Consider the following 25380-nt stretch of genomic DNA (forward strand, 5'->3'; position numbering starts at 1 on the left):
TCCAATGCGTGAAGGGAGTCGATGCGAGGGTAGAGAAGCACCGATTCAAGCTCAAGCAAGAGGAAGCCAAGCTCTGATACCAGTTGAAAGGTGAGAAGGATCGAAGCTTGCACACGAGCTATGGCGGGAGAGCAAGAGCAAGAAAGAGAGAGACAAGAAATGGGAACTCCAACAGTCACAATGTGTGACCGGGCCTTCCTTTATTTACTAGTCACTAAAATGAATGTAAAGAATAAAGTGACGTGACGGGCGCCCGCCACCTACAGTGTGCAGTGGCGGGTACTGTCAGTGTAGTAATACACGGGGCGACACGGCGGAGGCGCCTATACCCCAACACACATGCCACTACTTCTAATTTGTCCAGATCTATGGATCCCTGGAAAGGCTCTAGAAGCCCACATACACTACGAGGTCGTATCCACCAAGGATCGGAGAGAGAAGGATGAATAGAGATAAAAGAGATGAAAAAGAATGGACAAGATGTATACAAGATAAAGACAAAGAACAATGAATCAAAATACTATGTATTGATAAAACGTGAGAAAATAAACAAAATCCTTGTGTGGGACTACTCGGAAGCATTCTCCAAGCATTAGATATCTTGGAGCTACTTGGTAGACCCAAAATGTGTACCAAACAATAACTTATTCTTTATTACTGAGAGCGCAAATCTGATGGTTATGTTGGCTTCAAAAGGGGGGTAAAACTTCAGTACACCTGCTCAGAATTCTTCTAGATCACTCCTTCTTCTTCTCCCAATTCAGAGTGTTGTTTGATGCCTATAAACTGTGATCGCCCACCGCACTATTTTAAAAGCCATTCTTTTTCATGAGCTTTCCAAAAATTGGCTAAAAAGCCACATGCTTTTTGCATGTCATCCTATTCTAGAAATTTTCTACAACTTTTTAGGATATTTACAAAGAATAATATCCAAAGTATAAAAAATAGGCTAAACTTGTCCAAAAATCCGGTATTTTGAAACTAACCATACTATGGACACTAGCGCTAATGACTATGATGACATTGATTGTCTAGATTAATAAGAAAGACAAATGACGATGCACTCTAGAGTTTTTCATGCTGTGTTTGCGTAGTAGCACAACATCGCATACAAGGAAACATAAATGGGAAGCATGTATTTGTTCTTGTTGATAGTTGCAACATGCATAGCTTTGTAAATAAATAAGCCCTTGATCATTTGATATGCTTTCCCATAGAATTATAGTAGCGTCTTAAGGTGTAGGTTGTTAATGGCAATGAGAAAATCAGTATTCACATATGCTCTAAGGTACCAACTTAGCTTTTGGCTGCAAATTATGATGCAATTGTGGACTTGATTACACTTAATATGGGACCCATTGATGTTGTCTTGGGTTGAAACTAGCTGAAATAGTTGAAAAAAAATTCCATGGATTTCTCTCAGTTGTACATGGAATTTGTGATACATAGACATCTTGCATAGATTAAATAAGCGATAATGTGGGTTTTTAGCTGCTTATAGCAAAGTAATTGAAACAAGAGTTTAAGAGATGCTCACAATTCTTTTTTTTGCATTTAAATAAGGGAGTTTTAGATCAATCCACTAAATTGACCAAGGATGTAGTCTTGAGAGATCTTTTGAATGAATATAAGGACCTCTTTCAGCCACCTACCGCTCTCCCACCACAATGGCAAGTGGATCATCCAATTCACTTGGAACCCACTCAAAACCAGTCAACAATAAGCCACCTTATAGGCTCTCTAAGTGTGAGGGTGAGGAAGTTTCCAAGAAAGTGAAAGAGCTCATTGAAATGGGGTTTATCAGGCCTAGCTCTTCCCCCTATGTATTCCTATCTTGTTGATCAAGAAGAAGGATGGCTCCTTTAGGATGTGTATCAATTATCATGACCTTAACAAGATTATAATCAAGAATAGGCACCCCATACCTAGAATTGATGACTTGCTAGATGAGCTCAAGGGAGCCTGCTATTTCACTAAGATAGACTTGACATCTAGCTATCATCAAATATGCATGAGTGAAGGTAATGAAGTTAAAAAAACATTCAAGAATGATTGGGGTTTGTATCACTTACTTGTCATGCTATTTGGGCTGACAAAAGCCCTTACAACTTTTTCGAGTCGTATGAACAAGATCTTCATCCCTTCCTTTTTTAGTTTGTGCTCATCTTTTTCGATGATATACTAATCTATAGGAGGGTAATGAGAGATCAACTACAACAGCACAAGTAAGCAACATCTCATTGAGATCTCTCTTGCAAACTTCTTCCCCTACTCTTGGAGCTTCTATCTGACAACTCAGTTTTGTTGACATTGGTGTGGTATATCTCCACCATCATGGAAAATCGTTGAATCTTTCCAGATTGCGCCTGGCAGTCGTACAGTTGTGCAACCTGCACATGCTGCAATCTGACTTAGAACCATAGGGCTTTTGAAGTTTGGTATATGAGCCTTCTCTGTATTAAATCTTTCGTGAAATAGTTGCATGTATGTGCTGCAGCAAACAGAAAGGTAGTCAAGTATAGAAACCCTAATATAGGGCAGCCATAGCTTTTGTGGTTCAAGCTTACTTTACACTTGAATTTCTCACTCCTACCAACTCGTCCAAGTGATTGCCACTTTGATCTAAATTCTAGCTCAATCAACAACACTCCAAATTAGTAAGGGAAGGAGATCATTGAGAAACATCTAGCTCAACAAGGAGATTCAACATCAATACTATGTCTTGATACTCAATCACTGTCTCTTGGCACTTGTGTATTTAGCTCACTCATGAGCAAGCTATTCACTAATTTTACCTCAAATGCTCAAAAGCTCATTCTCAGCACTTGTAATGATTCAAGACCCTATTGATCAAATCCATTTGTAAGTCTCAATTTCTTTGTAGAAGGATAGATACTGCCCAAGTGTTCTCGTGGTAAGAACTCGTTCTAAGATGACTTAATTGGAGCAGATAACAAAGTTTAATGGTGAAGGCTTTTATGCCTAGAAGGAGAAAACCATGTACCATCTCATGAGGAAAGACCTATGGGATCTCTTTGAGAAAGATGATGCAGATGACAAGAAACAAGATGCTAAAGAGGAAGATGCTGTAGAGAAGACCAACCTAAAACAAAGGCATGGAAGAAGATGAACAACGAAGCTCTAGGTATTATTTCCTAGGGTCTATCAAATGATGTATTACACCACATCTCTAGAATTAAGGATGCAAAGAAGGCATGGGAAGAACTTGACAGCATCTTTGGTACATAAGCAAAGAACTCAAAGGAAAAATTACTCATGGAGTTTTATAAGTTGGATGTAAAAAGCAGTTCATCTATGACTATACACATCAATAATTTTAAGATTCTTAAAACTCAGCTAGCAACTCTTAAAGAGAACATTGATGAGGATGAAGCAATACCAATGCTACTTGGCAATGTTAATCATGAACCATATGAGAACCTTGTTTCAACACTAAATAATGTTCCCAATCTCTCACTCAAAGACATTGAGCACTCATTGCTTGATGGAGAAAGAAAATTTAAAAGCAAGGATGTAAAAGAAACCAAATTAAGGGATAACCTCTTGTACACCAAGGGTACTTATGTAGCACGAAAGGACGTGGTTGAGGGTTCATCACCAATAGCAACAAGGACCGAATTATTTGTCATTACTGTAGCAAGACTGGCCATGTAGCCAGTGAATGTTTCCACAAGAAGAGAACACAATAAGTGCAAGAAGATCACCACCAAAGCTAGTTTATGAATGAAGGAGAAGAACAAGAAGATGCTTCCACCACTATCAACAACTCTAACACATTGTTCTAAAGAAATTTTCATTGTATCTTTCCCATAGTGGATCATTGTATTTTTCCCATAGTGGATGTTTTCTTTCCGTAAGTGGATTTTTATTGAAAAAACCCTTGCCAAAAACGTAAAATTTCAAGCTTTACTTGACTAGGCTGCCCATGAGCTAGTCTCCAGGGCCATGTTATCATGTAGCAGGGCAAAAGTCAGCAAGTGTAGGAATTCATCATTTGAGGGGAGGTGTTGGAAAATAGGTCAAATGATGTATGATGCATGATGAGGAGACTTGTATCCCATAAGCACACTGAGGATAGTGGAGAAGCTGGAAAGGTATAAAGACATGTACTTGGTTTAGTTTTCAATGCAATGCTATTGTACTTTTGTACTTGACCAAGAGTCGGTGTCATTATCTGTACACAAGTCTGTGCTCATGAGTCCAAGCACTTAATCTTGGAACCTCATTCACTTGTGTGACTGTCATTGTTCTAGTCTATGTCTCCATGAGTCTGTTCTTTCAGTTTCTTCCTCCATAGCCATGTCCAAGTTCCATGTTTTGTTACACTAAGTCCAACCGGTCAAAGCTTTTAGCAAGTGTGGTGAAGGTGGCATCGAAGTGTCAAATGTATGTTATCAAGTCATCCCCCATGTTCTCAACTAGATCAAATGCCAACATAAAAATGGATCTCCATTCATAAGAGGGTCTAAATTCTACAGGAGGTTGGGGTTTGATAACTAAGCCATTTATGGTTGTTGCTTCGGCCAATCCATAGAGCACATGTTAGCCACTTGTGGGATAGATGTGGTTTGTGACAAAGATATTGTGCTCCTTGTTGCTTGTGAAGCCATTGGGACACAAGTACCATTAGGTTGAGTCAGTTGTGATATTGGTTGAGAGACTTGTAGAGGTTTTATGGATTTGGTAGCTTTTGGCTCAAGTGGCTTATCTGTTTTAGGTGGCCCACAAGGTCTTGAAGATGGGCTAATAGTAGATGAATGAGGAGCACGTATGCTACTCCTGGGCTTAGGCAACAAAATCCAGTTGTTTCCTTCATAATAGCCTTCGGCATGCAACAAGGCTTCAGGTACCCATTGTGGCTTGGCCATTCGTTTGGTTCTATAGCATCTATTGTGTCTCCTAGTTTTAGGGAGGTTTTAGGTCATGATGTTCTGGGATATTGGATTGGTGAGGGTTGGATTTTGGGTGGTGGTGGGTGTCATTTAGGCACCCATTAGAGTTGTGGAACTGTGGGATTGTTTGTATTTGCTTTGGGTTGCACTTGGTTGGGCTTGGCAGGGCAGGACAAGTCACAACCCCCCTCCTTAGATTTTGTTCTATGTACTTCTACCAGTGGCGCTGCGGGCTTAGGTGGAGCTATGCTTCCCTTTGCTGAGAGCTGTTAGTATTCACACATTGCCAATGGCAAGGTAAATGCACTACAAGTCGTAGTCAACATTGCAATGTGTTTTCTTTTCTGAATGCGCATCCTAGTAGAGTAATTCCTTACCAGTGACCTTAGAGTTATGCAATACATAGAAAATTATAGGTAGGCTTTCAATCTCAATAGAGACTTCCATTTTTCACTTCTCCACTAGTGAGTAGGACTCTCCCCCAAATGGGTTGAGTTTTGCATTGGTGGGCTACAATTTTGAGGCTACCCAATTAGAGTCCAATGCTCATGGGTAAGGATGTCAAAGTCAGCTCCCTCATCGATAAGTACATCAAAGGTGTGTGTTTTTTAACAATGACAGTGACATGGTAGGATATTACTCGCTAGCAGGGTTGCATAATCAACATGAGGATACCTGAGTGATTCCACAACAAGACTACACTCATTTAGTGCATCCTTGGTTATGGCACATTCATTGTGCCACCTCTTCTTTCCTTAGCAGGTTCACACTTAGTGATTGCATATACATATATTGTGGCATTTTTATATTAGTCTTTTATCATATTCTACACTTATTTTTTTCTGGTGGAAGAAGAAGAAAGAAGAATAATAAGATTTTAGCTCGATCTCTTTGTGTGCTCAAGTCTACATTATTTTGCATGTGACGTCTTGGCTTCTTCACCTCTCTCCCCTCTTATCTATTTTCATTTCAACAATAGCAATTATCTTGAAGCGTAAGGTGGAAAATATGATGGTATTGTAGCCCATCAAGAGGTTGATGAAGATGATGATCATGATGGGAGTGATATTGCTACACTTGATGGTTCTGAAGGTGAGTGTGTTGTAGCAAGTAGAAGGCACCACCAGCATTTGTGATGATGACCATAGAGGCCTAGGGAGATGAAGATGTCAAAAATAATTCCAAACAATAGCATAGTAGAGGAAAATGATGATAAGAATGAGAATAACCACTTCCTCTTTTCCTTTCTTTTTTTCTTTAGTTTGATACAAAAAAAAAATAACCCTAATACAATGTTTATCTAGATTGAATATACGGACCTTGTTTGATGCCCGTATGCGGCCTACATGATGCCTAGTGCCTTGGGAATGTATGCACATGATTATGCCATGATTTTGGCTTGAAATATTGGCTGAAATTTCTTAGTTTTGACAGTTAAACTTGGCTGTAATAACAGTGGGCTGAAGATACTTTGGATGCTTTGTAACTTACCTATTGGTACTGGTTGTATGCTTTGGGATTTTCCATCATGTATCTGACATTTGGGGACGGCTTTGAGCTCACGTTTGAATCTATGGAATGTATTTGAGCTACGCTGTCGAAGGGTTTGTGAAAGCAATGTCGCAACCACAGAGGACTTTGAATAATTTCAGGATAGAAGGTCAATTATTTAGCATATCAAAGTCAATTTGAAAGCTCTATTTCTGCATCATTTTTAGTCTCTAAATCTGTAAATAACCAGGGTACATTCATGCACAACATTAGTAACATGAGGAGCTTCTAATGCAAGTTTGTAAGTTTGCATCAATGTATTTCTGCCTTTCAAAACATCAATAGGCTAACTTCATCTTCAAAGGCAAACTGCATAATACGAAGAGAATTTTGTTGGGTAAACTCAACATGATCTTGAAAGTGATCAAATCCAAGCCCTTCAATTGTCAGAATTGTGGGAAGCCACCGTTGATACATGTAAAGTAGGCGGGGCCTTGTCCAACGTGTGTATCTGAAACCATGAGCTTGCAACCCCTGTCCTTCGAAGAAACTTTATTTGCATAATCCACAGCATATCTACAAAGTGCCAGGGTCTTAATTATAGCAATTTCCCTTGACCGCAGATGTCCATACAATTTTTAGTCATCAAAAGCTCGCAGAAATCATCAATGATAACTGCTCTCGGTGGATTCTCATGCAGGTCGAATGCAGCAAAATATTTTTGAATATCCTCATGATCCTCAGCATACTTCATACGAACACGTTCAAATACTTCTGAATCGGCATCAACATCCTGGGATAAAACAGGAGGTTTCCTCTCCGAAACTTGCTACATATGAAGACAACTTCTGAGGACTCTTGTCTAGCACAGTTGTAAGCAAACTGATACAGAAGGGAAGTTTTGCCACTGCGAGGAGGGCCTGAGAGCAAAGCACAAAGTTGCAAAGGTAAGTTAGCATCTGCAATATCAGCTCGAACTTGCTGATGGGAGAAGAAACTGTACAGCATCTCCCTGAATGCAGATATATGCGCATAAGGAAGAGCTATCCGATTTCCATTGTTTTTTTTTTTCGCCGTTCAGAATCATGCCTCCCTCCCAAAACACAAAAAATTGTTGCCGCAAGAACTACGTCGTAGCGGACAATTGAGTGATGGTAAATTCAAACCATACTGCAGCATACTGCTACTTCAGCATAACTCGGGCTCCATTGCCAGAAAAAAAACTTTTCACTAGTGGATTCAAGATTGAAAAGGCTCTCTACTCATAGATCCAAGAGTGCAAGCTGCTTTGCCAGTCAGTTACGCCCTCAGGAAACCAGTGAGCGATCTCTTTGTGCGTACTTTCGATGGCATTGCTTCCCAAGTTCGGCATGCTGAAAAGAACCGTGGTCCCTCCAATCCCCTCCGGTACACAGCGTTAGACAGAGATTAGGCCCGTAGCATTCCAGCAGAGCTAAAAAAAAAACTCCTTTCTTTTCCCTTGTACAGCGCAGATTACCATCGATCACTACTCCTTTTCTTGATATTCAAAATTTGTGAAAACACCATCATCCCCTTTCTCCAATCAGCCACAGAGCTCTTCGACTCCCTCTACTCCCTCAACTCCAAATCAATGCTTTCTTTTCCCTTGCACTCAAAGCTCCAGCATATCCTGAAAAGCCGAGTGTTTCCTTTTTTCTTCATCGCCTTCCTCTGTCCTCGAATATCCTCATCCCCCTCCCTTTCCTGCTGCGTTCCTCTCTCCCAAAATACCTCTTTTCTTTTCAAAATAGCTCCCCTTCTTTTCTTCATTCGTATCCTCTGTTCCCCTTTTTTCCCTCCTTCTTTAGCTTTTCAAAAATCCCCTCTTTTTCCTCTTCTTTTCGTGTTTTCTTTTCCCCTTTTGTTTCCTCTCAAATTAGCTTCCCTCTAGAATCAGAAAAGCCGCGAGCTGTAATGCCAAAGAACTTCAATCGAAAGTGTTCCCGCTCGGAAGAAAAGCACAATTTCAGCATCACATGTGTATGTAAGCATATTGAATGCATGTCAAAGGTTCAAACTTTTCTGTTCTGTAAAATCCACTCAGCTGAGTACATGAACAATAGTGCTAATGAATTTTGGCAAGCAGTGGTTCCATGATCAAGGATAACACATGAGCCTCATGTTCATCTGAAAATTCACTGGTCTTCTTAAACTCCCTTGTTGATACCATTTGCATCTCCAGCATAAGCAAACAACTTGTGAAGCTCGGAAAAACCATACTCATTGCAGATCTAGAACTCGTTCTCCTTCTAATTTGTTTATACCAAATATTAGATTCAATCCCAAACAGCGCTTGTCTCTTCTGTAAAATTGAACATGAACCAACTGAAAGAAAAATGTTCAAGCAAAGCAAAGCACAACGTCTACGCCAAAGTATGTACAAAGTAACAAATCTCATGTACAACTTTTGGGTGGTTCACACCTCAAATGCGCAGCAATACGACATCCACCCCCTCTAATCCTGCGCATCCTCCGGATGGGCCAACTACCCATGATCATTATCATCAAGATCCACAAACAAATCAATCTCTTCGTTATGCATTACCGGTAGATCAACAAGATTTCCAGCCATATCATCTGTCTCTTCCACTGGAGTTTCTTGTCGTTGCTCTTCTCTCGAAAATTCTTCCAATGCATAATCCTCATCATCTCTTTTCTTGAAAATCTTGATTCTTTTTCCAGCAATTGGCACTCTAAGCACTGTCCCATCCAACTCTGTCAGTTCATATGTTGCATTATCAAAGACATGTCTGACTATGTATGGCCCAAACCATCTTTTCACCATCTTCCGAAGTGCAGTATGCTGATTTTCAAGGCTGCTATCAAAGACCAATACCCAATCTCCCTCTTCTATTGCTCTAGGCCGCAAGCGATGCCTGCTATCAAACCTGTCCTTGTTCCTTAGTCTAGCAACTTTCAACCTGTCAATAGCTAGCTGAATATCCTCAGGTCTCCTCTCCAACTGTCGAATCCGAAGAGCTAAGAGCTCCTCTCTCGTCAAATCCTCCTGCCAAGGTAAAACTGACCAAGTCAAAGCACAAGTCTCAATCGGCATAACAGGTTTCTGACCATACATCAACTCTGCAGGCATATATCCTGTAGTAACACTATGAGTCGTACGATCAGCCCATAAAGCAAATGGTAAAAGTCTTGGCCATTCTCCAATCCGTCCTCTGCATGCTTTGGCTAATGCTTTCACTATCGGCGGATGCCCTCTTTCACTCTTTCCATTTCCCTCTGGATTGTATGCTGTGGTTAGAGCCAATTTGATCCCTAGCTGAGAGAAAAACTCCCTAGCTTCATCTGCATCCAATTCACCACGATCCGCAGTGATCTTACCCACACAACCATACCTGCAGAAAATTTCCTCCAATAAGAACTTACACACTGCACTAGTGGTCTTCGTTCTCAAAGATCTACCCTCAACATGATTGGTAAGATCCTCTCTAGCCAAAACAATGTACCTCATCTGCCATAGACCCATAGGCATGGTAACCAAATCAACTACCCACTTATAATGAATGCATAGCGGATAGGTCGGATGAAGCTCATCTCTATGACGCACTACTGAATACATCTGGCAGTCTCTGCAAGTCTCAACGAAGTGAGAAACATCTCTGTACATGCCTTTCCACCAATATTTCTCCCTGATTTTCTCATAAGTAGCCCATACTCCTCTATGACCAGCCCAAGGACTTTCATGAAACTCCCTCATCATCTGTAACTGTGTCTCTCTATCGCAGACAACCCGCAAAGGTAATCCGCCTCTTTTCTTCGGATGTTTCCAAAGAAATCCGTCCTTGAGAAAATAACCATAGGCTTTCCTTCTGATCTTCTTGAACTCTTCATCTGTCCATTCATCTCTTTTGCTTAGTGTACTAAGGTACCTGCCAATCTGCAACCAATCTCCAACATAGAGCTCTTCTGTAAAAGCCACAATATCATAAACATGACAAACATGATCAACCATAGTGGCTGAAATTTCTGCATCATCCTCTTCTGCAAGTAGAGTCTCCTCATCATCATATCTGGCTCTAGACAACATATCTGCCACTGGATTATCCTTCCCTGCTATGTGTTTAAATTCCGGATTTAATGACTTGATGTATGCAATCCATCTCAACATGGCTATATCCGGAGTAGAGCAACTCGTGATCATACCAATCAATGGCAAGCAATCTGTCTCTACCACAACTGAAGCTCCAATAAAGTACTCCTTGTCACATTTGAGAGCCGTCACAATCCCCAATAACTCCCTTTTGATTTGCGGATATCTCCTCTGTCTCTCGTTTAGGACTTTCGCCCCAAACCGAATAGCATACCTATTTCCATCTGCATCATCTTGACCCACAGCCCAACCTATGCCAATTGGACTAGTGTCAACTGTCAATACAATAGGCCTATCACAGTTATAATCCGCTTTCCTGAGAGTAGGAGCATTCTGCAATAACTTCTTCAATTTCCGCATGGCTCTAGTGTGGCTCTCATCCCAATAAAATTTCTGCCCCTTTCGAAGCAACTGATACAAACAATCTGCAATGTGTGCAAAATGAGGTATCCAAATCATATAAAACACACAAGCGCCAATGAATCTCCGTACCTCAGAAGTGGTGGAACAATACTCTGCAATCTTGCCTATAGCATTCACCTTATCAGGTGAGGGTTTCCTGCCATAATATCCACACATATGCCCAACAATGACAACCTCATTCACTCCAAAAACAGATTTTTGCCCTGAAAGTGTCAAGTTCACTTCTTCTAACCTGGCCAAAATCTTCTCACATGCTGAAATATGATCAGCCACAAAGTACCTGCATCCCTGCTCATTTAGGCTCTCATTCTTCTCTTCTTCTGCACACCCCTTAATGGGCACATCATCCAAGAAAGGCATAGTAAGCTGAGGTATGTAATCACGAAGGACCTTATGCATGGCATTCATCATATGTGCAACAGAATTAGTAGCACCTTGAGGCAAGGTACACATCCTGACAAGCCCAATAGGAGTTCTCATGGTGGTTATATCCCTGCTTTCCAAAGCCAGCTGAAACTGATCATAACCTGAATACAAATCACCCAAAGAATAGATGGCACGTCCAGCAAATGCCTCTGCAAACTCATCCACAACTGGACCAATACCAACATTCCTGATAGTAACCCTGTTCACTGGCTGCATGTCCTGAATAAATCGAAGAGTACCATTCTTCTTCGGAACTGTAAACCACCTGTTTGAGTATGGTGCAGATGAAGGCTCAAGGATTCCCATCCTGATCTTCTCATTCAATAAATCAATTAGCTTTGGCAAGTGTGCTTTAGGCACTGGAATAGGTCGGAGATTCCATGGGATATGAGGAATAGTAAAGATAACCATAGGAGCAACAATATCAGGATTCACACATCCAATCTCATGTGGGACAAAAGCAAATCCCCTTCCATGACGCTCAAGCATCTCCTGAAAGCATTGCTTCTCCATGGGTAACAAGAAATCACCATTTCCTATTTTCAATTCAGCAAGTGTCTCTGCTGAAAATTTATGACCAATATGCTCTGGATTCCTCAAAATCTGCTGTTTAGCAGCCCTCTCTATTTGCTGATCACTGTCAGATGGAAGCGGTACAGCAACCGGCTTCACCTTCTTATCCACAGTTTTGTACTTCGTGTCAACCCTGGCTTCATTATGCTCTTCTGCATTACATAAACCTTGCTGTAAATCAGCAATTCTGCACTCCAATGGCTGAATATTCTCAGCCCTCTGCTCTATGGACTGCATAGGAACAGCCCCAAACTCTGAATGCTGAAATATTTCAGCAATAAACTCTGTTGGCTGAAAATTTTCAGCCCTCTGTCTCTCTGAAAGCTGATCATAACCAGCTAGAAACTCTGTTTGCTGAATTTCTTCAGCACTCAATACTCTTTGCTGAGTTTCCTCAGCCTCTGACTCAATTTGTGACACAAAATCTGCAATTTCATGAAACATGTCCAGGGATTGCACTAATACATTACCATGACAATTCAGCATATCAGTTTTCAGCATATCTCCCATCTCTGTCATCGTATCTGCACAAATCACACTGTCATACATGCCCTCTATGTGCTCATCATCCTCCAAAATTCCTACATTTTTCAAATTTTTCTCCTTCCTGCATATATACTGCCTGGCAGCTCTAGACAATCTAGAAGTCTTCTGATAGCTCATTGAACTGTTTGCTGAAATCCCAACATAACCGGAGGAGAAAACACCGCTGCCAGGAGGCGAGAACTCCAATCTCCTCTCCTCTGTACCACCGTCGTCTCGCGAAATGGCGGTACCTAATGAAAACCCGAATCCCTCACAGTGGGTAAGGGTGCATCTCTGAGAGTATCCCTGTTTCTAACATGGTTCACACATACAGTCATAAACTGAACTGCTCTCATACCATCTTTACTGCGAATCCGTGCATAAGCAGATCCATCATCCATGACCTTTGTCTCCATGCGCATCTCTGTAATGAATGGCTGTCCAAGAATTATGGGATACGAGCATGAATCCTGCACAAAGAAATGAAAATCCTCCTCTACATCACCAATAGAAACCCTGACACTAGGGCAAGCAGCATATAAATCACCTGCAGTGTTATTGGCGGCTCTCATACGCCACCCATGCTCTACATCCATAGGCCATCTGTTACTCTCATAAACTCCACGAACAATGAGATTAATCTCTGAACCATGATCAACCAATGCAACATAAGGCACCTGTTTTTCTCCAACCTTTACCATCGTCTCTGTAGTTGCCCTAGCCCAATGGCTCCGCGAAAAGTGACTACGCGGTATCAAAACAGGCTCATCAATTTCAGCATAATGCATAGGCTGAACCCTCTTCTCTACCTGCGGCAAAACAGAAGCATTATCAACCATAACCTCATCATCATCATCATCCAACTCTCCAATCAAAACTCCCTGTGTATCAGTGGTAGACAATGCATGTCTTTTCCTCTTCAGGACCTCCTGAAACTGATCCTGAAACTCTCTTTTTGAGATACCCAAAATCTCAGAAATAGTGAAAGTCACCTCACTGCCAAGTATCTTATCATGAAAGAGTTTCTTCATGTCTGTAGATGTCTCAATATCGGACATCAATCTGAATCCTGGCTGCTTTCTCTCTCTAGGCTCTTGCCTCTTTTCCCTCTTTTGAGCATCCTCCATCTGTCGATCTGGCCCTGATCGTGAAGACGGTCCTGCAGTAGGTGGAGTAACAAACTCACCCCCTCTAGTCTTCTTAGCTGCACTTGGATTTTCTTCATCCCTCTTACGCTTCTCCTCAACAAATACATCTGCACCATGAGATTTAGCCAAATAAGCATAAATAGAATACCTGTCAACAGGCGAGTCCCATCCTGTCTCTGATCTGATGCTAGAGCCTGCGCTAGTCAAAACAGTTTGCTGAATTTTCCCCTTGTTTGCAGTCTCCATAGCATAAGTCCATAGTGCGGACTGAGTCTCCGATCCCTTCTCAATCTGTACTCCATATGCAGAAGCATCACCTCTAGCTGCCACATAAGAAGTACGCGCAGCCATATCCTCCACTAACTTCTTCATTCCACCTTTACCAAAGTTGGTAGCAAGTGGAGCTCCTGTCTCAGTCAACCAAATCTTACCATCTTGCCCCCAATATACCAAATTTTGCCTCCTTGCATCTTGGAAAGAGTCACAATCCCTGCAATGCTGATGCTCCGTACTATCACACCAAATACATCTCCGATCTCTCCTAGGAGCACTAGGAGCACTCCTAGGTGCAATAGGAGCACTAGAAGAAGTAGCAGGCATAGTGGAAGCAAACTGCTCCTTCAACTTACCCACCAACTCCGCTTTGACTGACTCAAGTGTCAAATCTGTGATTCCTTTGATTATATCATCAATAGAGGTAGGCACCGATGGAATAGATGGGTTTGGAGCAGAAGGTGTAGGCATCGGTCGTGGAATAGGAGGAATAGGTGGAGTAGAAACAGTAGGCACTGGCATAGGCCAAGAAACTGGCTGAGGAGGAGAAGAAATAACAGGAATAGAAGTAGGCATAGGAGCTGATGATGATGTAGGTGTCATGGAACCATTCTGTAGACGAGTCTTCCATATCCTCCTCTTGGTCAATGTCGAAACTGCATCCTGAGCATCCTGCCAATCAGTTTTAAGACCCATAGGCTTCGTACGATCTTCAAGAAGCTCACCCAATTCTTCTTGAAGAGCAGGATCTGCAGCTTGCAAGAAAAGTTCAACTTTTTCAACATCCAATGCTCTTTGTTCAATAGCATCAAGCTGACTATACCTTTCTTCGAATTCTCGAATCAACTCCGAAGCAGCAAGACCCTTGTTTGGCATGTAGACCCACTCTCGGAATGACCGCCGAGTAGCCATACCAAAGTCCTCAAGGAAGTATTCTTCTTTTAGTGCCTTCTTAAAATCTTGCCAATGTGTATTTTGAATATATAAATCAGTCACCTTTGTCCTCAAAGCAGGTGTGACAAGTCGAAGGAAGTACTTACTCATAAGTCCAGCAGGAACTCCAAAGAACCCCATCTTGATCTCATATGTCTTCAAATATGCTGAAACATTACGCCCGTCAAATAGCTTCTTCTCACTCTCAACTGCTTCAATAGCCTTAGTCGCGCTATTTGCATTCTCCTGCTCCGAATAGAGTTGCCTTTGCTGAGACAACTGTTGTTGATGCAATTGTTGTTGCTGCTGCATATACATTTGTGTTTGCTGATTTTGGAGCTGCATATACATGGACATATTCTGCAAAATCTGTTTTAGATCCTCCGTTGAAGTACTTGACGCAGCAATCATAGATGGAGCTGAAGTAGACGCAGCTGGAATTGAAGAAGAAGCTGAAATAGAGGCTGAAGTGTCTCCCATCCTGAAATTTCTGCGACGCTTTCACGTCGGGTTCACCAAAGATGTCGAAGGGTTTGTGAAAGCAATGTCGCAACCACAGAGGACTTTGAATAATTTCAGGATAGAAGGTCAATTATTTAGCATATCAAAGTCAATTTGAAAGCTCTATTTCTGCATCATTTTTAGTCTCTAAATCTGTAAATAACCAGGGTACATTCATGCACAACATTAGTAACATGAGGAGCTTCTAATGCAAGTTTGTAAGTTTGCATCAATGTATTTCTGCCTTTCAAAACATCAATAGGCTAACTTCATCTTCAAAGGCAAACTGCATAATACGAAGAGAATTTTGTTGGGTAAACTCAACATGATCTTGAAAGTGATCAAATCCAAGCCCTTCAATTGTCAGAATTGTGGGAAGCCACCGTTGATACATGTAAAGTAGGCGGGGCCTTGTCCAACGTGTGTATCTGAAACCATGAGCTTGCAACCCCTGTCCTTCGAAGAAACTTTATTTGCATAATCCACAGCATATCTACAAAGTGCCAGGGTCTTAATTATAGCAATTTCCCTTGACCGCAGATGTCCATACAATTTTTAGTCATCAAAAGCTCGCAGAAATCATCAATGATAACTGCTCTCGGTGGATTCTCATGCAGGTCGAATGCAGCAAAATATTTTTGAATATCCTCATGATCCTCAGCATACTTCATACGAACACGTTCAAATACTTCTGAATCGGCATCAACATCCTGGGATAAAACAGGAGGTTTCCTCTCCGAAACTTGCTACATATGAAGACAACTTCTGAGGACTCTTGTCTAGCACAGTTGTAAGCAAACTGATACAGAAGGGAAGTTTTGCCACTGCGAGGAGGGCCTGAGAGCAAAGCACAAAGTTGCAAAGGTAAGTTAGCATCTGCAATATCAGCTCGAACTTGCTGATGGGAGAAGAAACTGTACAGCATCTCCCTGAATGCAGATATATGCGCATAAGGAAGAGCTATCCGATTTCCATTGTTTTTTTTTTTCGCCGTTCAGAATCATGCCTCCCTCCCAAAACACAAAAAATTGTTGCCGCAAGAACTACGTCGTAGCGGACAATTGAGTGATGGTAAATTCAAACCATACTGCAGCATACTGCTACTTCAGCATAACTCGGGCTCCATTGCCAGAAAAAAAACTTTTCACTAGTGGATTCGAGATTGAAAAGGCTCTCTACTCATAGATCCAAGAGTGCAAGCTGCTTTGCCAGTCAGTTACGCCCTCAGGAAACCAGTGAGCGATCTCTTTGTGCGCACTTTCGATGGCATTGCTTCCCAAGTTCGGCATGCTGAAAAGAACCGTGGTCCCTCCAATCCCCTCCGGTACACAGCGTTAGACAGAGATTAGGCCCGTAGCATTCCAGCAGAGCTAAAAAAAAAACTCCTTTCTTTTCCCTTGTACAGCGCAAATTACCATCGATCACTACTCCTTTTCTTGATATTCAAAATTTGTGAAAACACCATCATCCCCTTTCTCCAATCAGCCACAGAGCTCTTCGACTCCCTCTACTCCCTCAACTCCAAATCAATGCTTTCTTTTCCCTTGCACTCAAAGCTCCAGCATATCCTGAAAAGCCGAGTGTTTCCTTTTTTCTTCATCGCCTTCCTCTGTCCTCGAATATCCTCATCCCCCTCCCTTTCCTGCCGCGTTCCTCTCTCCCAAAATACCTCTTTTCTTTTCAAAATAGCTCCCCTTCTTTTCTTCATTCGTATCCTCTGTTCCCCTTTTTTCCCTCCTTCTTTAGCTTTTCAAAAATCTCCTCTTTTTCCTCTTCTTTTCGTGTTTTCTTTTCCCCTTTTGTTTCCTCTCAAATTAGCTTCCCTCTAGAATCAGAAAAGCCGCGAGCTGTAATGCCAAAGAACTTCAATCGAAAGTGTTCCCGCTCGGAAGAAAAGCACAATTTCAGCATCACATGTGTATGTAAGCATATTGAATGCATGTCAAAGGTTCAAACTTTTCTGTTCTGTAAAATCCACTCAGCTGAGTACATGAACAATAGTGCTAATGAATTTTGGCAAGCAGTGGTTCCATGATCAAGGATAACACATGAGCCTCATGTTCATCTGAAAATTCACTGGTCTTCTTAAACTCCCTTGTTGATACCATTTGCATCTCCAGCATAAGCAAACAACTTGTGAAGCTCGGAAAAACCATACTCATTGCAGATCTAGAACTCGTTCTCCTTCTAATTTGTTTATACCAAATATCAGATTCAATCCCAAACAGCGCTTGTCTCTTCTGTAAAATTGAACATGAACCAACTGAAAGGAAAATGTTCAAGCAAAGCAAAGCACAACGTCTACGCCAAAGTATGTACAAAGTAACAAATCTCATGTACAACTTTTGGGTGGTTCACACCTCAAATGCGCAGCAATACGACAACGCATAAGCTCCATCTTGGTTGGTATTCACTGGCATTTGGACCGACTTGGCATGCTCTTGGACCGCTTATGCCTCATGTCTATGCTTGATAGTTAGGCTTCATACATTACATGCTTTGGTTCATGATATATGACGCTTGGTTCGTCTATGCTTTACCGACATTGGGAGCTTTGCCTTGGATGTATTTGAGCATTTCTGACTCATTTTGATCATTTACTTGTTGCTGTCGGATGTCATTGAGTTGACAGAGATCTTATTTTGGGATTATATATTGCTCGTTGGTTGCTTTCATCAATTGCTTCATGTATGTCATGCTCTTGGGATGCGTATGACACATTGACTTGGTCACTTGTCACTGGTACTTTTTCTTGGGTTGCTTGAGCCCTTAACTCATTTGTATGCCTTTTGTGCCAGTGGGAGCATCTTGTATGCTTACTTGACCTTGAGTAGGGATTACATGCTATTGGAGCAGTCTATGTCATTGAGCAGTTACAGATGTATTAAGACTTTGGGATTATACTCCGACAATTGGATGTTGCATTGATTATATGTCTTGGTTCACAGGATGCTTATGAGCTGAGTCTTAGTTTTGGATCCACTTTCTTTTGAGCAGAAACCTATTTGTGTCAGGTTTTGACAGTTGTAGGTACATTTTGCCTAGATTGTCTACGGGTGTGCCTCTTACTGGCAAATGCTATTGGACATCTCTCAGTGTTATGCTGATGTATTTTCACTATCATTTGGCTTTGCTTTGTCCTCTTTATGCCGGCTTTGGACCTAGCATTGTTTAGTTGACATTAGATCTAGTTTTGGGACAGTTTGCTCTCATTATTGTAATTTTGAAATTTATTACCGCAAGCATTTATTGGTGGACTGAGCAATATTTTTAATGCTAAAATATCCTGATTTGGTGTACCACACCTAGTACTAAGTGGGCAGTATCTTTTGGCACACTTTTCTTGCCATTTGGAGCTTATTTCAATGGATTTTGAGCATTTTCTGCAGTAAAATAGCTAGCAGTTTTACATTGTCTGTGCATTTCCAGCCTGCATTATGGCATCCTCTTTGACTGATAATGCCATATTTAACATCACTAAGTTGGATGGTACCAACTACTTTTATTGGAAGAGTCAAATTTGGCAGGTCTTGGTGTAGAAATCTCAGATTAAGCCACTTCGGATGAGCGAGGAGCAGCCTGAAACTATGGACAATGACGACTGGCTTGAACTTGATGAGCTATGCAAGTCCACGATTGTATTTTCTCTCATTGAACATGTACATTATAATGTATTTGAGGAAGCACAGAGTGCATGGGATCTATGGAATAAGATCAAGAATCTTTATGATAAGAAAAGTCCGGCGAGACAGATGTACTGGTTGAAGCAGCCTATGGATGTGCGCATGAAGAATAATGCAACTATGTCTGCTCACTTGAGCCAGTTCCATGCTATACTAAAGAACCTGACTTCGCAGGATATCACCTTTGGAGAGGAAGTAACTCCTCTTTTCTGGATAGTCAAATGAAACATGACCTTTTTATTTTTTGGATAGTCAAATGAAACATGACCTTTTTAGCCACAATTATAGGATTCTCTATTATTATATAATATATTATCTAGCACATCCTTTATGGCTTCCCCTCCCTCAAGATTGGAATCTAGCACTTGTATGTGATTGCTCTTATGAGTCTTGATGTACCAAAACATATGTATATGCGGTAACTAAGTGTGAACCCACTAAGGATAGAAGAGGTGGCACAATGAATATGCCATAATCACTAGCATATCCTCAAGTCGGTCATCTAACATGCTAGTGAATAATATCCAACCACATCAACAAGATGCGTAGTGGATACCACCTCATGTAGAGGTCAACATCTCAACACTTCCCCTCCAACTTTGCATGAGGTCATGAACTCCAAGCATAGTTCTAAAGTATCGATGCTTCCTAACTCCCATGACCTTGGTGAAAATGTCAATATCATGTACAAGAGCCCACTCTCAAATGAGATTGTAATGGACCTCTATGTGTTTGGTCCATGCATGATACACTAGATTCCTAGCCAATTGATTCCTACTAAGGATATCATGGTAGATGATAACTTTCTTGTCCACATGCATCTCCAAATCACTTAGTAGATTGTGTAACCAAGCTACCTCACATGCTATGATTTTAGTACCTCCATACTCTATCTCTATACTAGATAAAGCAATTATTGGCTGTTTCTTACTCCTTCAAGTAATAGCAGCACTGGCAAAGAAAACACCAAACTACTAATAGGCCTCATGTCTAAAGTATACCAGTTCGGTCTGCATTTGTGTAACCATGCAAGTCCATTGGCACACCTACACAATAGAATAAGGCATAGTCCAATGTGGAATTAACATAGTGCAATGTGCATCACATTGTATCCAAATGTGGCTTTTGCGGAAGTTGCATAAACTACATCTCCAAACTGATTCTATAGTTGAGATCTAGCCTAGTGATCGTAAAATAAATAAGGATGTCCACAATCTTTGGATACATAGTGATGTCCTTAATCAAGTCACCCTCATGTGCATGAAGATTAGCATTAATATCCAAAGGTATAGAAATAGACTTGTAATCAACCATACCATACTTCCTCAACATATTCAACACATACTCTCTCTATAACAACCATATATCCTCTAGATTCCTAATTATCTTTATGCCAAGAAAATAACATAGCTCTCCCAAATCCTTCATCTCAAATGAAATATTGAGAGACCCTTCACATTGTCAATCTCTATCTCACTATTACCCACAATGATCAAATCATCCATATATATAGTAATGGCCACAACATCTACATCACTTTCTCATACATAAAGTGAGTGATTAGCTTGTGCTCTCTAAAATCCAATGTTGAGAAGGTATTTTGAAATCCTATCATGCCATGCCTTGGGTGCTTACTTCAGCCCCTCCAAGGCCTTATGAAGCTTGCATACATAATTTGGATGACTCTCATCCACATAACCAAGTGACTATTCAACATAAACTTCCTCTCCCAACTCCCTCTACAAGAAGGGATTCTTAACATTCATTTGATACATGATCCAACCTTTTGATGCACCCATTGCTATGACAACCCTTATATTGTTATTTTAGCCATTGGAGCAAAAGTCACGTCATAATCAATACCATGATTCTACCCATATCCTTTTGCAATGAGTCATACCTTATAGCAACAATAGATCCATCTACTTATGCTTGACCTTGTAAACCCATTTGTAGCCAATAGCTTTCTTGTCTTTAAGTAAAGGCACCAACTCTCATGTGTCATTATCCTAAAGTGTAGCCATTTCTTTATTCATAGCATGATTTCAATACTTATTATTCACTACAGATTCTCAAAACCAATGGGTTTAACATCATGTGCAACCTTAGCCATGCATGCAAAGTGATACACTATATAGCTATCACATGTAAAGTGCTACATTGGATTTCATATTCTACTTGACCTATGTGGACTTTGATCACTACCAGGTGCTTTAGCATCCTCTTATTCCTTCCTTACACCACATGTTTTAATAGACAAAATTCCAAACTCCTCATCCAAGCTTTGCTCAAAGCCATCTAAAGCGACATCAACATGAGAGAAACTTGTTCATATATCTATTATAATAGGTGAGTCTCCAACTTTCTCTTTATCTTTTCTTGACATCTCTGATGTATTTGGTAGAGTAACTTGGTCAATTTAGCACTCCAAGGTTTATCAATAGAACCATAACTAGGAAAAGCTCGTGGTTCACTCAATGTCTCCGACTACTTACCCATTTTGTGCCTTGCCATACTCTCATGCTCACAAGTCCCAAGTGCATTCTAGAAATTACTATACTAGCTACTCATTTCATAAAAAACAATATCCATGATAACTCTTAGCTCATGTGTAACAAGGTTATAACATTTATATCCCTTCTGCTAAAGAGAATATTCCACAAATACATATGTTTTTTCTTTGGCATCTAGTTCACTATGCAACTCCATCAAGAATGTGCATATAAGAAATACATCCAAATACTTTCAAATGGGACAGATTTGGCTTTCTACCTCTAAACTTCTATTTGGATAATCATACCACGTATAGCAGTAGTGCATCTATTAACCATAATGTATACAACAATAGCATCTACTTCATGCCAATTATAATGAGGCATGTTTTTTTTAAACATCAATTTGCGAAAGCTATGATAGTAGTACTCCAAATTTTAGTACTCTTTTGTCTTGAAGTGCAAATGCAAATATAATAATTTATATCAATGTTTAGTTGAAGTTTTATTCGAATCTTACAAATTTCTACCACTCATATAATTTGTTTGACAATTATTTCAATGTTTTGGTAAATGTCTTATTATACCTCTACTTTTTAATTGTAATGTGGTATTTGCCGAATGGCTATATATTATTACAAAATTTCACTTGGACACCATTGTGAAGGGTGGTAGGTGCCATAGCGGCCTTGCATAGAAGCTTGGAGGAATAGATCTCACGATTGGTTATCAAGTATCCAGGCACCCACCTACACCAACTGGGCTATGCTATTGTTTATGCTCTAAATAAATTGTTGGACCTCAATGAAAACATCTTTTTTTCATGTATAGTTCAAAATTTTGATTAACATCTTATTTAACGATGCGAGAAATCCTTTTACTTTTCAACATGCAAACATTTGCTGAGTTTTGTATAGCACTTGCCAAAGTTTCTTTGACCTTTATTTCAACAATTTGACAAATGTTTTTTTCAGCTTCTACCTAGACTCGTAGTTCAACTTCTAAAGCACATGTACCTCGAAATAATCTCTTTGACAATGTGACCTTTACTTCAACATTTCTTTCAAGCTAAAGTTGTATCGTTTGTGCAAAATTAAGTTTTATGATCTAGTTCTATGCATAGTTCTATCATTTCATTCAACGTTTGACTGAGAAGTAAAGATATCATAAATGAATTGAATTATGACCATAGTCTGAAACTCTAGTATAAAAGACAAAAACTAAACTCCTATGAAAAATATCATCCATGAAAGACTCACATAAGCACATTGTTATTATCAATGGTCCATGACCCTTAGTGCGATTGAAGATAGGCCTCTAAAGATGTTGCATGGAATTTCACGTGGAATGTGCAAGGGTCTTGCTAGCCTTCATCTCCATGTTGAATGATACTGATGCAAGAAGTAATGTCTCAAAGAGTAGAGCATAACCTTAGATTGTTCTCTATTGGAGCCCTTGCTCCTCATTTGTCCCATCTCTCTCTCACATTGGTCCTTCCTCTCTTTGGCACCAGCATCAAAGATAGTCACAAGCTACTTCATGGTATCAACCGCCTCACATGATGACAAGGTGAACTACCTTGCTTTGCACATTATAACTCCAAAGGAAAAGATATCATTCTCTAAGGGTTCCTCATTCTCAATCGGCATCCTGGGCTACTGCAGTTGGCCGTTCCTCTTTTGTGCCTTCCAAATAAAAGTCTAATTAGAATTAATAGGTTACATAACACTTTATATCTTACAACAGAACACATAGAGAATAGATGTACATTATGCATTTCCAGAATCAATTTGGTGAAAGAATCTAAATTTATCGAATAGTCCCCTTTAAATAGTGCCATTATTTTCTCTATAATACCCCTTTTAAAAATAAGGTGTCAGGACCAAGATGATGGGTAAGGCATTGCCCAAGGATGTTAATTTGAAAAAAGTCAAATTTTCACTCTCTCGATGTTGGTTGTACTTGTAGATCTTATGAAACAACCTTCTTCCGCTTGTCATAGCATAGAGTTTTTGTTCTATGGACAAATAAAGGAAGGATATTTTGCGCGGGTGGATCATCTCCAAGGTCACGCTGCTATCATAGCGTGTAGGGTTGAAGCTTCACACATTGAAACAATAATCACTCGATAGTTCTTCACTTTGATTTGTATGGGAAAAACACCATAAGATCATATTGTACTTTTCTTTGCATTCACAAACGACAAATACCACCCACTCTTTTCACCTTCACCTGTAAATTTGTGCATGTGTCATGATACATTCTACTCATTAGATCTAAGCAACATCATAATAATATGGCCTCTTAGAGTACCTTAGCTAGTAGTCTCTCATCAAGGCATTGTAATATACGAACTTGAGAGGTTGCCGCATTCGAATCTTTTATGGTTCTTTTAAAGGTTTCTTTCAATATTATGGTTGGGGTTTGCTTACCCTGCGTACCCCCTAGAAGTCCCTGTGAGAAACAATGTTCTATCTTAGGGCAAGCAGGGTTAGGGGGCAGCAACAATTGTGATTGTTGGTGCCCTTACTGACCCCCTTAAGCACTCAGTGCGACCGAGCCCTTAGCTGGCACTTCCTCATCGATCAAGTGGCATCAATCATCCTGCCTCCTAAGACACACGCACGAAGGAATATTCCGAAAAAGGTCGCAGTTTACTTTTTAACCATGCAAACGGGAAAAAAGGGAACGAAATAACATGAAATAGACGTGTAGAATCTAGAAACTTTTGGGCCCTTAGTTGGCACTTTCTCATCAATCAAGTGGAATAATTAGAATAAGGATAAGGACGAGCCCAATCTACTAACTTGAGAAAGACGGACGAATGAATCAATTCTTTTTATTCTCAGTCGTCCTGTATGGTAGAACTCAAGGCTAATAAACACTAACATTAAGTTCACTACACCATTCCAACACTCCTTAGTATTCCTCGACCAAGTGTGATTCTCTAGATTTTCCCACGTAATTGAGCACATGTCATCCTTTCTGGTGCCCTCACTAAGTATTAAGATTGACTTTAGTGCTTTTGAGTAGACCAAACTTGACAAACAAGATTGAAAACTTAGTTTTTGAATTTCATGGAAGAAAGGGAGAGGATCCTCAAAGGTTCCTAGAGAAACTGGAACTTCAACTTTTGGATGAGGGTAGAAAGTAGTTAGAGATCTATGAGGGGAAGTTGAGTCAAAAAAACTGTTGAGTCCATTTGGAATATGAAGCAACAAAGCAAGTTTTTCTAGATCATCTTCAAGAAACCAAGACCACACAAAAACTATGGAAAATTATAGAAATGTGATATAGGAAACTAGACCAGTCCATCAAGGCATATGCCCTAGACTTTTAGAGACTATGTGACCATTGTAATAATGCCTTGGGTGATGGAGAGAGACACCAACCATTCTTAAAGTAATGAATATTGTTGACAAGTTTCAAGGGGATATAAGGAAAAAATTGGAAATCAAGGAACCAGACAGTTTTGAAGAAGCAGTAAAAATAGCAATAGAGAATGAAAGAAAATTAAGAAGTATAAAGAAAGAGATCAATTTTATAGGCTTGGAGAAGAGAGACCAAGAGAAGAACCTACGAAACCTTAGCTAGAGGTTGATGGAAAAAATTACCAATTCATGACTAGACAAGGATCTCAACTAGCCCCTAAAGTTGGAGACTAGTTAGTAGGTTAACTGCAAGATATGAGACTAGCTACTTTGAGAAAAAGGCAATGGGGAAGAGGAGCTAGTACACTTACTAGTTAAGGATTGCAAGAAGAATTGTGAAAGTGAAGTGCTAGAGGGTTTTTTAGAAGACTTCCAACATGTTTCAATTGTGATAATGTGGGACACATAAGTCCAAACTATTCACAACCTCGAATATCAG

At 40.3% G+C, this 25380-nt stretch overlaps 2 pseudogenes; both read right to left on the bottom strand.

The window, feature by feature from the left end:
- Positions 1-6734: 6734 nt before the first annotated feature.
- Positions 6735-7412, bottom strand: LOC148026820 (uncharacterized; annotated as a pseudogene).
- An 8170-nt stretch (positions 7413-15582) lies between these two features.
- LOC148026821 (uncharacterized) lies at positions 15583-16260 on the bottom strand (annotated as a pseudogene).
- Positions 16261-25380: the final 9120 nt, after the last annotated feature.

This window comes from Lygodium microphyllum, chromosome 13 (assembly GCF_053477565.2).
Source record: "Lygodium microphyllum isolate KBCC chromosome 13, Lygodium_microphyllum_v1.1.10, whole genome shotgun sequence".
In the NCBI taxonomy this organism is placed as follows: Eukaryota; Viridiplantae; Streptophyta; class Polypodiopsida; order Schizaeales; family Lygodiaceae; genus Lygodium; species Lygodium microphyllum.